The sequence below is a fragment of the Dermacentor andersoni genome, chromosome 4 (genome assembly GCF_023375885.2).
Source record: "Dermacentor andersoni chromosome 4, qqDerAnde1_hic_scaffold, whole genome shotgun sequence".
In the NCBI taxonomy this organism is placed as follows: domain Eukaryota; kingdom Metazoa; phylum Arthropoda; class Arachnida; order Ixodida; family Ixodidae; genus Dermacentor; species Dermacentor andersoni.
Genome location: NC_092817.1, coordinates 116,642,866 through 116,657,278, shown reverse-complemented (window position 1 = coordinate 116,657,278; position 14,413 = coordinate 116,642,866). Strand labels below are relative to the sequence as shown.

At 46.2% G+C, this 14,413-nt stretch overlaps 1 long non-coding RNA gene across 1 annotated transcript in view; it reads left to right on the top strand.

The window, feature by feature from the left end:
• The window catches only part of LOC129383697 (uncharacterized), a 45,728-nt gene extending 33,166 nt beyond the window's left edge, over positions 1-12,562 (top strand). The window contains exon 6 of the long non-coding RNA XR_011893629.1: positions 12,383-12,562. This is a non-coding gene — a long non-coding RNA (uncharacterized lncRNA). The remainder of the gene's footprint in view (positions 1-12,382) is intronic.
• The last annotated feature ends 1,851 nt before the right edge of the window (positions 12,563-14,413 follow it).

Here is a 14,413-nt window from a genome sequence, read left to right as displayed (position 1 = left end):
GAGTTCCTTGGCAACTCGTTTTTATCAGTGTAGCTCTTCGACTTCATTTGCTTGTTCTTGATGCGCTCGCAACTGGTGTAGTGTCTTTGAAGGTTCCGTGCAGAAACATTTGCCAGGCAATCTCACAATGTCAAGTCTGGTTCGAGGTTGGCGTTCATAAAGAACAGCAGGTGCAATACCAGTAGTCGCATGAGGCATGCGTCGATATGTTTGCAGATAACCAAATATCGCTGTTTTTCTATCATGACGTTCTATCAGGGCCAGTTGAATATATCACTTTATTACCCTGTTAAATCTTTCAACCAATCCATTAGCTTGCGGGTAATACACAGAAGAATTGTAATGCGTGATTCCGTGCTCTACGAGAAATTCTTCAAAGTTCGCTGAACAAAATTGTGGTCCATGATACGATACGATACCACGTGGATATCCTTCTCTTGCAAAAAGTTCAAGTAGGAATTTTCTCACTGTAGGCGTGGCCGCATCCCGTACGAAAGCCAGCTCTGGCCGCTTGCTGTAATAGTCAGTAATTGTAATGGCAAAATGGTAGTCAGCTGAAGCTTGCGTAAAAGGTCCCACAATGTCGATAGGGACTTTTTCCTGGCTTTCTCGGGAAGGGTGGCGGGTTGCATTGGAGCTGCAGAAGTGCGTGAGGATTTGTCACATGACTGTTAGGTTACACATCTGCGTACAAGTTCTTCAATGTAATTACCCATGCATAGCCACCAATACGACTCTCCAAGACGCGCTTTGGTACGACTAATTCCTGGGTGTGATTCATGAGCCAGATCCATAAGATGGTGAGTCAAAGTTGTACGCACGACGATCCTGCCACCATGGCGCAGAATGTCGCTAACAACAGAGAGTTCAGATCGCATGTGAAAGTAGCAGCTCTTCTAACAAGGATTTCTTGTCAGGCAAAGAAGTAGTGGTAAACTGCTTAACTTGAGATATAGCCTGATCCGCGGCAATTGCTTCTTGAAGCTCTTGCCTGGTAACCACTAGGGACAAAAGCCATATAAACTCTGCTTCGGGTGCATCGCAGATGAAACGTTGTACGGGCAGACGCGAGAGTGCATCAGCCACGACGTTTTCTCTAGCCTTCCTGTATTCCACGGTGTAGTTGTAGCAGAGCAACCGTGATGGTCAGAGCGCAATCCTTAACGGACGGTGACGTGTGCCTTTCTTTGAAAGATGCGTAACTAAAGGAGCGTGGTCTCTCCGCAAGGTGAAAGGTCGGCCCCACAGGTAAACGTGCCACTGCTCGCAAGTTCAGATGCAGGTAAGGGCATCACACTCACCGACTGAGTACTCCGGTTCATGTGGTTGCAGAACACGTGAGGCGAACACGACAGTTTGCAGTAACGTTCCGTTATCCTTCTGCAGTGCAGCACCTAATCCATATCTTGAGGCATCAGTTGTAACGTACACAGGTAACTGATGATCAAAAAGGTGAAGAACTTCGCAAGATATTTTCAACGTTTGCAGTTGCTCCAAGCCGCTTTGCGCTGCCGCAGTCCAAACGAAAGGCGCATTTCCTCAAAGCAAAGCACTCATTGGCTCTACAACATCACAAAAATGCAAGATGAACTTGGAGTAGAAGCCTGCAAGTCCCAGCAGCGAGGGAAGGTCATTGATATTTGTAGAGGATGGTGCCTTGGTGCCTCGATAGATGACAACAGTGGGAATAACCTTTTGGCGCTGACCAGATGGCCTAGTAAAGTGAACTCCGCGACATAAAAACACATTTATGGTTGAGCCTGAGGCCAACATCAAAGAGCCGTTTCAAAACAGTGCGCAAATTGACCGAGTGATCCTTTTGGGAGCGTTCATACACGATTATGTCGTCAATGTAAAATAAGACATATATGCATCCTTTGAGGATCATATGCGTCATCTTCTGAAACGCTGATGGTGCCGATACCAGTCCGAAGCAAACCCTCTTGAAGCGAAACAATCCGTCGTGCATTATAAACGTCATAAGTGCACGGCTCTCTGAGCTTAGTGGTAACTAATCGTATGCAGAAGCTAAATGTAGCTTGGAGCATCGCTGTGCACCAGGCAAGTTGTTCAAAAGTTCCTCAATTTGTGGCATGGGAAAACTGTCCACTACTATAGCTTCGTTAGGCTCTCGTAGGTCTACGTACATGCGAATCAAGCTATCTTTTTTTGTGGCTACGACAATTGGTGAGACCCACTCTTACCAAGTTTATAATTTTTGTATTTCTGCCGAGACTTGCTCAGGAATGACGAGTGGTAGTGGTATCAATTCGATGGCTACTTGTTGAACAGACGAGCGAACTCTGACCTGGCGAGAGAAACCTTTCATAGTTCCTAGCTGATTTCGAACAAGTGCTCGAACTCGGAACGTAATTCAGGAGGTAGCAGACGAGTTTCTTGCGTCATTAGCAGACACCTGAGCGGCGACTTCCTCCTAATCCTCCCAATTCCTCCCAATCCAGAGACCTGGATTGGGAGGAATTGGGGATAAGAGTTAATGGAGAATACTTTAGTAACTTGCGATTCGCTGATGATATTGCTTTCCCTAGTAACTCAGAGGACCAATTGCAGTGCATGCTCACTGACCTGGAGAGGCAAAGCAGAAGGGTGGGTCTAAAATTATTCTGCAGAAAACTAATGTTTAACAGTCTCGGAAGAGAACAGCAGTTTACGATAGGTAGCGAGGCACTGGAAGTGGTAAGAGAATACATCTACTTAGGGCAGGTAGTGACCGCGGATCCGGATCATGAGACTGAAATAATCAGAAGAATAAGAATGGGCTGGGGTGCGTTTGACAGGCATTCTCAAATCATGAGCAGCTGGTTGCCATTATTCCTCAAGAGACAAGTGTATAACAGCTCTATCTTACCAGTACTCAGGTACGGGGCAGAAAGCTGGAGGCTTACGGAAAGGGTTCTACTTAAATTGAGGACGACGCAACGAGCTACGGAAAGAAGAATGATGGGTGTAACGTTAAGGGATAAGAAAAGAGCACATTGGGTGAGGGAACAAACGCGAGTTAATGACATCTTAGTTGAAATCAAGAAAAGGAAATGGACATGGGCAGGACATGTAATGAGGAGGGAAGATAACCGATGGTCATTAAGGGTTACGGACTAGATTCCAGTGGAAGGCAAGCGTAGCAGGGGGCGGCAGAAAGTTGGGTGGGCGGATGAGATTAAGAAGTTTGCAGGGACGACATGGCCACAATTTGTACATGACCGGGGTAGTTGGAGAAGTATGGGAGAGGCCTATGTCCTGCAGTGGGCTTAACCAGGCTGATGATGATGATAATGAGCGGCGACTCTGAATATTCATATCCAGAGCCACGATACCATCTAAACCATGATTGGTTGTTCCTCCAGACACAACGTAGAGAAGAATAGAAGTGCATCGGCCATGAAATGAAACTGTAGCAATGAAAGATGCATTTATGGGAATTGCTGACTTAGAATAATCGAGGAGCTAGACTGCTGTTGATGTCAGAGAAAATGCAGTAGCAAAATGACGTCGGTAAAGTTCTTCCGCTAGGATTGAAACCGGTGATCCAGTGTGAATCAGGAACGACATTGAAATTGCAATTTCCAACACTCCCTAAATTCCCTTCTTACAGCTCCAGATGTGACAAACGTTTATGTGATGGTCAGTGTCAGCTGTGTCTGTGTAGTTTTCCATTAAATGCTGAATTTTTGTCATACTTTCGGAGAGATTTGCACACCTTTTCCAAATGGCCAGTCTTTTCACATCTGTGACACTTATGTGTCTTAGCTTTGCAGTGCGGGCTATTCGCCAGATGTTCCAAAGTATCACATCGATAACCTTCTTGCTCTTTCAACGTTCAACGACATTTAGTTGGCGTCTTACAGCATGTGCACATGCCACGGTGCTTTATTCTCGTATTTGAAGTGTTTGCGTCTTTAACGTAAAACGCACTTCTGCGTCATGTTGTGCAAGGTCTCTAACTTCTCTAGTCGCCTGATCCTGCTGTCTCGCAATGATAAGTGCCCGAGAAACCGCAAGATACTCTTTCAGTAGAGGGTGTTCACGCAAGTATTCGCTAGCACTTTTATCTATGAGCTGGTCACGTATCATGTCGTCCGCCAAGTCACCGGAATTGCACATTCCTACGAGACCTCGTAGCGCGGTGACGTAATCGTTCAAAGTATCACCTGTGGCTTGTGTACGTCAACGGAAACGGTGACGCGCTGCGGTGACATTGACATAGCTCTTGTAGTGTCCTTCAAGCGTCGCAATAGCGCGGTCGAACTCATCTGCGGCAGGACTCGTCAAGGTCCCTCCGGCGGCGGTCGAAGCCAAAAAGCGCAGGTGGTCCTCCGACGTGAGAGTCTGGAAGATACATAGTCCTTCCAAGCCAAAGCAGTAGAGCAGAGTCGCCTTTCGATGCATGCAAGGTAAGTCAGAGGCACCCGACGCCACCATGTAGTTCTTGAGCACTTGAATCCATTGCACTCATGGGATGACCAGGTGTGCATGTGACGTCAGGAACCGGGGTGGTGGTTGTAGCCACGAAATACTCATCATAGAGGATGATATGCAGCAATCGAAGGCACAGATGAAAGGCAAGCCGGTAGCACACGGGTTGTTAAATCGTCCTCGCCAATTATGTTATATCTTGCCTAGTACTAAGTACGATGTCAATAGAGGCATTACTGTCCCCTTCCGTTTATTCCATCCTCCTTTATCGTCTTTTTAGGCGACTCCAAGCAGGCGCCTTCTAATGGCGCTACTGTAGGCAATGACGCCTTATATAACATCAGTGTCTCAGTTTGTCCGTGAGACAACAGTCATGGAAGTCATGCTTCGGCAGTGGGTCTCGCAGTATGAACGCCAGACCACCATTACTGCTGCATGCACGTTTGCACCTGCAAATGATGACAAGGAATCCCTTACCGAACTAATACAGGAAATTTTTCGAGAACTCTAGAAGTGTTTTCCATCGGCTCAGGCACCCCCGAGTGCCGCGATTCTTCTGGACGTCATTCGAGAGGAAATGAGGCTGGTGGTTTTCTCGCCATCAACAAGTATCGATTCCCCTACGTTCTTGTACGCGAATCCTCTTCGGGTTCCTGCGCCGTCCACGGCCCGTTTCTCGCAGCCGCGTGCTGGCATTCCTCGACCCATCCCAAGTCCAATCCACCGCACGACTCTGCAAGTAGCCTTTCATCCTGGTCCATGCAAGTTCACGGTATGGCGCGCTCCCGACAACAGTCCGTTGTGCTACCGCTGTGGGGATGCTGGACACTTGTATCGCGACTGCCAGTACCGACAGATTAGTCTGCAGGGATACCAGCCGGTCGCCCGTTGCCCACGCTATCTCGCAGCCAAGACACTCACCGTCGCCATCACCTCGTCGGCACGAGTCACCAAACCGCGCTGCACCCACCATTGATACCACTGGAGTCAACGGCGGAAGACCACGACGGGGAAAATGAAAACGGCGACCCCCGGTGGTGATACCGCTGTCATGCGAATCGTCAAATATACTCCGCCTACGCCACTCCCTTGTGACGTGCCGCTGACGCCTTTATTCGGAACCGCCAAAAGAACTTCTGCTGCTATTATTATTTTCGTCGACTGTTATCCGGTAACTGCACTTGTCGATACCGGAGCTGACAACTCGGTTATGAGTGCCTCACTGGCCACTCGGCTACGCAAGGTGCTGACAATGCGGGACGACCTACATCTGATCAAGTCTGGACGACACCTCGTGTCACCCATTGTACGATGCACCACCAGACTCACAAATTGTACTTCGACCTTCGTAGCGTCTGTCCTTGTGATGCCTAAGTGTTCTAGTGTGGTTATATTGGGCATGGATTTTCTCCAAGAATATGGGCCGGTCATTATTCTACGTGACTTGTTCGTGACATATTCTATGTTTCTTGCGATTTGGTGTGGAAGATGAACATCATCGCGCGGCTTTACGCGTGGTCGATGTCTGTATGACGTCACCGCCTCGGAGCAGCATCTTCATCCTCGTTGAGTGCCCACAAGGTCAACTAGGAATATGCACTACCGAAGGTGACCTCACCATTTGGTGAATCGAGATGTCCGCGTCCCACGAGGGCTTGTAGAGCTCCGAAATACGGGAACCACGATCCTAGTTACTAACTTCAGTGGCGAATACAAGCTCTATGTGAGGCATACCACCATGGCCTATTTGAAACAGCAGACGAGTCCAACGCCTGTGCTTCGTTAACGACAATCTAGATTCTGGAATACAGCGATATGGACTTGACCAGTCATATTAACGTCAATCTACAGCAAGAACAATCCGAAATCGAGAGGATCCTCAGCCTAATATTATCATTTACCAGCTGTTTTGACACCACGTCGAAGGTCGAACAGACTCCTTTAGCCAAACACAGAATCATCACTGAACCGACCGTACAACCTGTTCGCTGAAACCCTTACCGCGTGTGGCAGAGAGAACCGGATGCTATTCGTCATCAAGTTAAACAAATGCTAGATGATGTCATTCAACCCTCGACACGTCCTTGGGCTTCACATGTTGTACTAGTTAAGAGGAAAGGCAGTTCACTACGATTCTGTGTCGATTATCGCAAACTGAACAAGATCACGAAAAAAGACCTTTATCCCCTTTCTCGGATTGACGACTCTTTGGATCGCCTGGGACATTCCCGTTACTTCTGTTCAGTGGACCTGCGTAGTGGGCACTGGCAGATTGAAGTTGACGAATGGGACCGGCAGAAAAACGGCGTTTATAACACCCGACAGTCTCCATGAATTCGAGGTCCTCCCTTTTGGATTGTGTTCCCCTCCAGCCACATTTCAACGCATGATGGACATACTTTTGTCTGACCTCAAGTGGCACTTGTGTCTAGTCTGCCTGGACAATGTAGTTGTGTTTTCCACCACGTTTGAGCAATACATCGAGTGGCTTGAGCTGGTTTTTCAGGCTATGCGCACCGCCGGGCTGTCTCTGAAGCCTGAAAAATCTCACTTTGGTTACCAAGAGCTTAAACTTCTGGGTCATACTGTCCGCAGCACTGGTGTTCGTCCTGAACCTGACAAAGTCAAGGCAGTTGCTCTGTTCCTGATATCGAAGACAAAGCACGACGTGCGCCGATTTTCAGGGCTTTGTACGTATTACCGCCGTTATGTGCCCAATTTTTTTAGATTGCCGAACCTTTGCAATGACTCATTAAAAAGAACGTCATATTTATTTGTGGCCCGGCGCAATCCGCCGCTTGCCTTGGCCTTCAGAGAGGTCTACAGACACCGCCGATCCTTGGTCACTTCGACACAGAGGCCGACACAGAGGGGAAAACTGATGCTAGCAACGTTGGTCTCGGAGCGACACTCGTACAATGCAAGCTGGTGTTGAACGCGTTATTGCCTATGTTTGCCACACGTTGTCTGCTGCTAAAAAATGCTACTCAGCAACTGAATAAGAATGTTTGGAGGTCATGTGGCCTATCCAGAATTTCCAGCCATATTTCTACGGACGCCCCTTCCGCATCGTCACCCACCACCACTCTCTCTTCTGGCTGGCGAATCTCAAGGATCCTTCAGACCGTCTGGCAAGATGAAGCCTTCCGCTGCAGGAATTTGGCCTAATAATCGTCTGTTAGTCTGGTCAGAAACAGAACTTCGCCAACTGTCTCTCCCACACACCCGTAGAACCCGCACCACTAGATACTGATGACAAATGTGGTATTCTCTTTACACTTCCGTCTTTAAATCTAGCTTAACAGCAACACCAAGTTTCCGAGCTGCAACCCTTGAATAAATAACTTGAAGGAAGCCACCAAAAACCCCCGCGGCAGTTCACACGTCAATTGTCCTCTGTCTGCCTACGCCGCGACATCCTTTACAAGCGGAACTTTCACCCAGCTTAAGCCGTTTTCCTGCTCGTTGTTCCCGGCTCTCTTCGCGACAACATTTTACGCGCATGCCACGGCTGACCAACGTCCGGGTGTTCTGGTTTCACACGTAGAATCAAGCAGAAGTATTACCTGCGAAAACTCGCAATAACCGTGAACAATTGCGACAGAAGTTGTCGAGATTTCCAACATCGCAAAGTTCCACCAATGAAAGCAACCTCTCTGCTTCAGCCTGTACGACCTCCTTGCTCACCTGTTCAACAAGTCGGGAGGGATTTACTTGGCCCGCTTCCCAAATCTTCGGCTGATAACCGCTGGATCGTTGTCGCCACCGATTAAATCACTCGATATTGCGAAACCCAAGCCGTTCAGCGAGCTACTGCTTCAGATGTAGCCAATTCTCTCTAAAAAATACCGTCCTTCGACATGGTTCTCCCGCGGTCATCATCACGGACCGTAGTGTAGCCTTCACCGCGCAGTTGGTCCGAGATATTCTGCAGCTGAGTGGAACAACACACCGTACGGTAACAGCGTATCGTCCCCAGGCCAAAGGGTTGACTGAGCGTATCAACAAAACGATTGCTGATATGCTTTCCATGCATGTCGCCACGGATCATAAAAATTGGGTCGAACTGCTTCTGTATGTGGCATTTGCGAACAACATTGCGCTACAAAAAACTACCGGGTTTCCTCCTTCTCATCTGGTGTATGGAGGCGACGTCATCACTATGCTCAAGGAGATTCTCCTGCCAACTTCGTCTCATCTTAGCACACCAGATACAGAGGCTTTTCTTCAGAGTGCTGAAGAAACACGGCACCTTGCACACAGTCGGCAAACATGGTCGGCACCTTGCACAGCAACGAATTCTATCTCGACAAAGTCAAGATGCTCGTATGACAACATACGCCACCGAGACGTGCAACCCGGAAGACCTCGTATGTCTTTGGACCCCCATCCGTCAACGAGGCTGCTCAGAAATATTATTGTGGCGATACTTTGGGCCATACATAGTTTTGCATCGCCTAAATCCTGTCAAGTACGAAGTTCTCCCAACCGAAACATCGTACCAGTCTCGTAGACCACGTTCCTCTCACAGTGTTTACGTTACCAGGAATCGCGCTGACTCGAATTCAGAAACTTTGTGGTGCGGTTCCTGTCCTCACGCCCGTTGTCTTGCTCATTTTTTTTATTTTCTTGTGGTATTTAAAACAATCATGGGGTTTTACGTGCCAAAACCACTTTCTGATAATGAGGCACGCCGTAGTGGAGGACTCTGGAAATTTCGACCGCCTGGGCTTCTTTAACGTGCACCTTAATCTAAGTACATCGAAATGCCGCCGCCGCAGCAGGGATACGATCCCATGACCTCGTGCTCAGCAGCCCAACACCATAGCCACTTGAGCAACCACGGCGGGTTGTGGTATTTAACCTGTTCCTAATGTATTTAGCTGTACTTTGGTGCAGTCGCATCGCGACGAAGTCTCTTTTCTTTTCTTTATGAAGGAGGGTAATTCCAAGCTCTATTAACGCTGAAAACCCAGGACGAAGAAGTGTGTGGGGTAGCTGCTGCATAAACGAACAATAAACGACCAGTATTGGTCCAGTTTGGTCCAGTACTGACCAGTATTGGTCCATTAATCCAGTTTACTGGATTAATGCTGCACAAAGGAAACGACCACCCGGTTCGCAAAGATAGCCGCCATACAATTTGAACCGATGAACGGGACGGACTGCAATCGATACCAGTGGGCTGCTGCTTATCACACGTCAGTGGGGTCTCAAAACATTTATTCAAGCAATAAATCACATGTTATTTAACGTATGTTCAATAAAAAGAATTGTCTGTTTATTTCGCAAAAAATTGCACGTTAACTATGTTTGACGGTTACTATATGTACATCTATAAATCCAATATTGAGCCGCGTTGAACGTCCCTAGCAGAAAAAATACAAACTAAAGTATGCGACCAAATTACAGTAGCTCCACTTGCGCGCTTATGCTGGAACACGCCGCGGTTGATTTTTCGCCCTCTGTCGCGATCGCTGGAATTTGAGAGTGTGCGGGGCCTGGGTAAGAGTGCTGCGTCACAGAAAATGCGACATCGACGTCGAGCGTCGACTGTCTTTTCGCGAAAGATCATTCCGAACCATGCATACACGACCACTCTTTTGTTACCAAAGTTGCTCATACCTTCTCTTTGGCTCTTTACAAACTTATTCCTCGGAATTTCGAGAATGAGGACCCACAAACAAATGTCATGAAAACAAACACCGACAGCGCATACCTTTTATGGTAGATCTTCTCAGACTGAAAGATTAACAGTGCTAAACAATAACAGGAGATCAGTTCCCGCACGAAGCCGCGTTTCTACCACAGAGATCGCCTTCGTGCGTAGTGTTCGCTGTCAGCTTTTCCAGGTAAACATTATGATTACATGAGCGGCAGTTGCCGCACTGTGAAAATGTTTACACCCTTAAGGGCTTCTTCTTGTCGCACTGGTAACGCCCTTACCGCTCTTACAAAAAAGCTTATAGAGGCCAATAAGGAAACTCAACTAGATGTGCGATGACAAAAAATGTAGTTGAAAACGATGTAGTCATTCATTCTAACAGCCTTTGGCGCTCAGAAATATCCGAGAAGAAAATTTCACAAGGAGAGATATGAAACTCTCCTGTCGGATATTTCTATGCGCCCAATGCTGTGGGAGCACAGAAAGTATTGTAAACTAACTTCAAAGCCCATCATGGCCGTGTGTTTCCTATAAAGGAGCTGGTCAATAGCTAGCTCAATTTCTTGTGTCGTAAGGATTATCCCTGGTGAATGTACACTCATGCTGTAAAGGCTTTACTAGAGACAAAACTCTCTAAGACGTTTGCACTGAACTTCTGGAGGGGCACTAAAAACACATTGTAGTAACTTTCAAAGTGCAAAATAATGGTTTTCGTATAATTGCTTTAGATGATGGTGATTTGAGGCAAAGAAGTTCACAGGCATTAAATGGACTGATGTTCCGCCCAAGTACCTTGGCGTGCCGCTAGACGCGTACAAATTAAGTGCATACTGTTGCAAAGAACGGGCTTCGGCCTTGTAAAAGTGTACGCTCACACATTAGCTTCAGACCGACTTGCCAATTTAGAAATAGCTGAAGACTGCAATAAATGTTTGACAACTACAACATACTACGTATTGCAAGTTATTGACTGTGCCAAGCGTTACATCCAACGGTTTTACGGAATTTTCGCAACTTTCATACGGTCTTCAACGTTTGACTCAGTGACGCGAGACAATAATTTTAGGCCAGTTAGTTTGGGTTGGCTGAGCTTTCTGCCGCTTTACGCACGACAAATATTGTCTCGTTTCTTTATTTCGCCGTACTGCGCATCCAATAATTCGATCATTCATGCAAGAGACATTAGCTAATGTCTTACCTGATTTAGTTTAGACACCTTTTAAAGCTGAACCACCATTTCCAGCTAAAATATGAACAGGGCCTGTTCTGTGCCCGCCATTCTATGGCTATCGACAATTATTGAATATCTTATGGGGTTACATGTTACACTAGTAAATACCACAAAAGAAGAACTAATGCGAGCGTGGCCTAATGTTGAGAGCAACACTCTACTTTGCTCCACGGCAGAGGTTCGATTCAATCATTTTTCACACTATATTTAGCTTTCATTAGAGTGAGGCGAGACAGAAAGGCTAATCACTGCGAAGTGTCAAGAATGAGGCAAAGAAGGCTTGGCATTAAAAGCGTTCAAAATCCAAGCAAAAGTTAGCCATGAACATCCTGTTTTTTTTTATTTGCACGGAAGTCTTCAAGACAAACTTGAAGCAGAAAGTGAAACTGTCAATGCTGCTTTTACGTGGAGGTCCTGAATCGTCTGACAAATCTGTCCGCCACGTGAGGCCAAATCTGTGGAAAGAAGTGCACTTGAATCTCCAAAGTGCTGGTGCGCGATTTTCCGGCATGTGATGCACTCACTGTGCTAAACCACGCTCCCTACTAGCTGTATTTGTCCCCTTGCAACCTTGATTTCTTTATTCGAATGGAAACTAGGCCTAAGGGAGCGCTATTGCAGGAATGCGATAACAGTTCTACGCTCGAATGCTTAGCAGAAGAGGACTTCCAAGGGGGAGTTTCTCGGACTATGATAATACATCCATGAGCAAAAGTGGCTCTCAGTGGCACTAGCGCGTGCGATAAGAACGGATGTAGAGTACCAACAGACTCTACATGGCATTTGTGCTGTGTATGTTTCCGGCATTGGAAAAATAGTTGCATTATGTCTAATTACCTCGAAGATTAGCACATTGATATCTGTGAGTGTTTGGCAAATAATTCTTTTAAACGTACTGGGGATGGCGGAAGGGGGCTCAAACCTTTGAGACCCTTGGTATGTAGTCCCTACGTCGTTTGTCTATGCAATAGGATGTGTCGCTTTTCTTTTTTCTGAAGCGTCTGTATGTTTAAAAAGCCTTGTCTGCGATGTACTTACACTTTCTTTTACAGATACACGTTCTTTGACTAAACCGAAGCCTAAAAGAACGTGACGCTCGAGTACAAAACGCTAGGATGTCAAGGAAGCATCACACAGATTCCTCGTCCTTCTCTTTGCCCTGACCCTGCATGATATGCCTTATTTTTCAGCTACCACATTTTAGTAAGCAATAAACGTGTGTTTTACTTCTATATTCGTGCCTTAATTTCTGCTGGTCAACAAGCACAGGCAATATATAGGATAAGCCACGTAGCTTGAGCCAAAGATTTAAAAATATGAAAATGCCCCGTAGCTAAACAAAATCAAGGCAATGTTATTTCCCTTTGCTTGGAATTACTCAGATCATTTATTGCATTCCACCTAATTACATATTTAGCCTTAATAATTTAATCAACTTCTCCAATATTATAATTCGAGGAAAAGTGTCAATGAGAAAATTGCAGAGCAACGCGAGAACTCCCGATACACCTTTTTTGTTGCTCAATGGGTGCTACATAAAAGCGTTTTTCCAAGCATGAAAGAAGCCCCGAAATACCTGCTAAGTGCCTCGAGCAACGGTCTTCAACTGAAAATGAGGTCTTCTCGAGTGATGACTAGTATAGTAACGTTGCTGTGGTAAAAGTAGTTGAATAAAACTTCCATAAAACTTGGTGAGGGGCTAGTTGTTAATGAATTCTTTAAAACTGAAGGTAGTGCTAAATAGGGCGAACAAGCGGTGAAATAACGACACGACGACGAGGAAACGCCGTCGTGTCATCTTTTCACCGTGTGTTCGTCCTTTTTAGTGCTACCATCAGTTTTAAAGAGTAATTGAAGTGAAGAAATCTTGCTGCATAAATTCCAGGGCTGTTCAGAGGTTACATTAGTGTGGGTCCCAAACTGAGCATACATACTCTAGCTTAGGTAGGAGAAAACTAATTATGCTAAAAGTTTTACTGGAGAGTGACGGAGACGTAGCTTACTGCGTACATAACATGGCATATCATTGGCTTTTTTGCAAATGCTGTGAATGTGGGAGGAACAACCGAGGCTATTGCACGTGTTGACTCCTAAGTACTTGTAGGAAGCGAGAGCATTTATTAGAGAGCCAGAGATAACGTACTTAGTTGAAAAGAACGATTGGAGGCGATGAAATCTACGTACGGACCTTTAGGTGACGTAAGAGATATAAATTAACATTACACATCTTCCGTGAGTAACCTTCATACTGGAGGATACGGCCACCATCGTTGTTAGTGACATGACAATAACTTATAACCCGCCATGGTTGCTTCGCGGCTACGGTGTTGAGCTCTTAAACACGAAGTCGCGGGATCGAATCTCAGCCACTGTGGCTGCAGTTTGATGGAGGCGAAATGCGAAAACACCCGTCTACTTCGATTGAGGTGCATGTTAAAGAACCCCAGGTGGTCCAAATTTCCGGAGTACCTCAATACGGCGTCCCTCATAATCAGGTCGGGGTTCTGGCACGTAAAACAACATAATTTTATTTTATTTTTTAATTAATCACACAATCGTCATCAAATACAGAACGTTTAGAAGAACGACCGCTTCGCAAGTCATTCCTGTATATTAGAAAAGATAGTGGCCTTAAGAGGGTGTCTTGCGCCACCCTGAGATAAAGGGAGATAAACGAGAAAAGCATGTTTTAACGTAGTTCTCGCTTTCGCAGACATAATTTTTGTATGCATTCTAGAAAAGAGGGTTAACATTCAGGCCGATAACTTTAAGAAGAGCCATTCATGAGGAACCTTCACAAATGTATTTTGGACGTCTTCAGGATGTCTTCAAGATGTGAGCTTACGAGGGGCGTTCAATAAATATTTCCCTTGACTCACTTCTATTTATTGCAGGATGCTAAAACTGCGCATGTGTAATGACATTGGTCACTATAGGTCACGTGCCAATGTGCAACTCTGAACTAATAACGGTCTTTCTTTTACAGGTGCTGAAGTGGTGTCAGGTGTCATATTTGATGCAGTGGAATACAGAGCAGTCGTCAAGTTCCTGTATCTGAAAGGCCGCACTCCAAGGGAAACGTT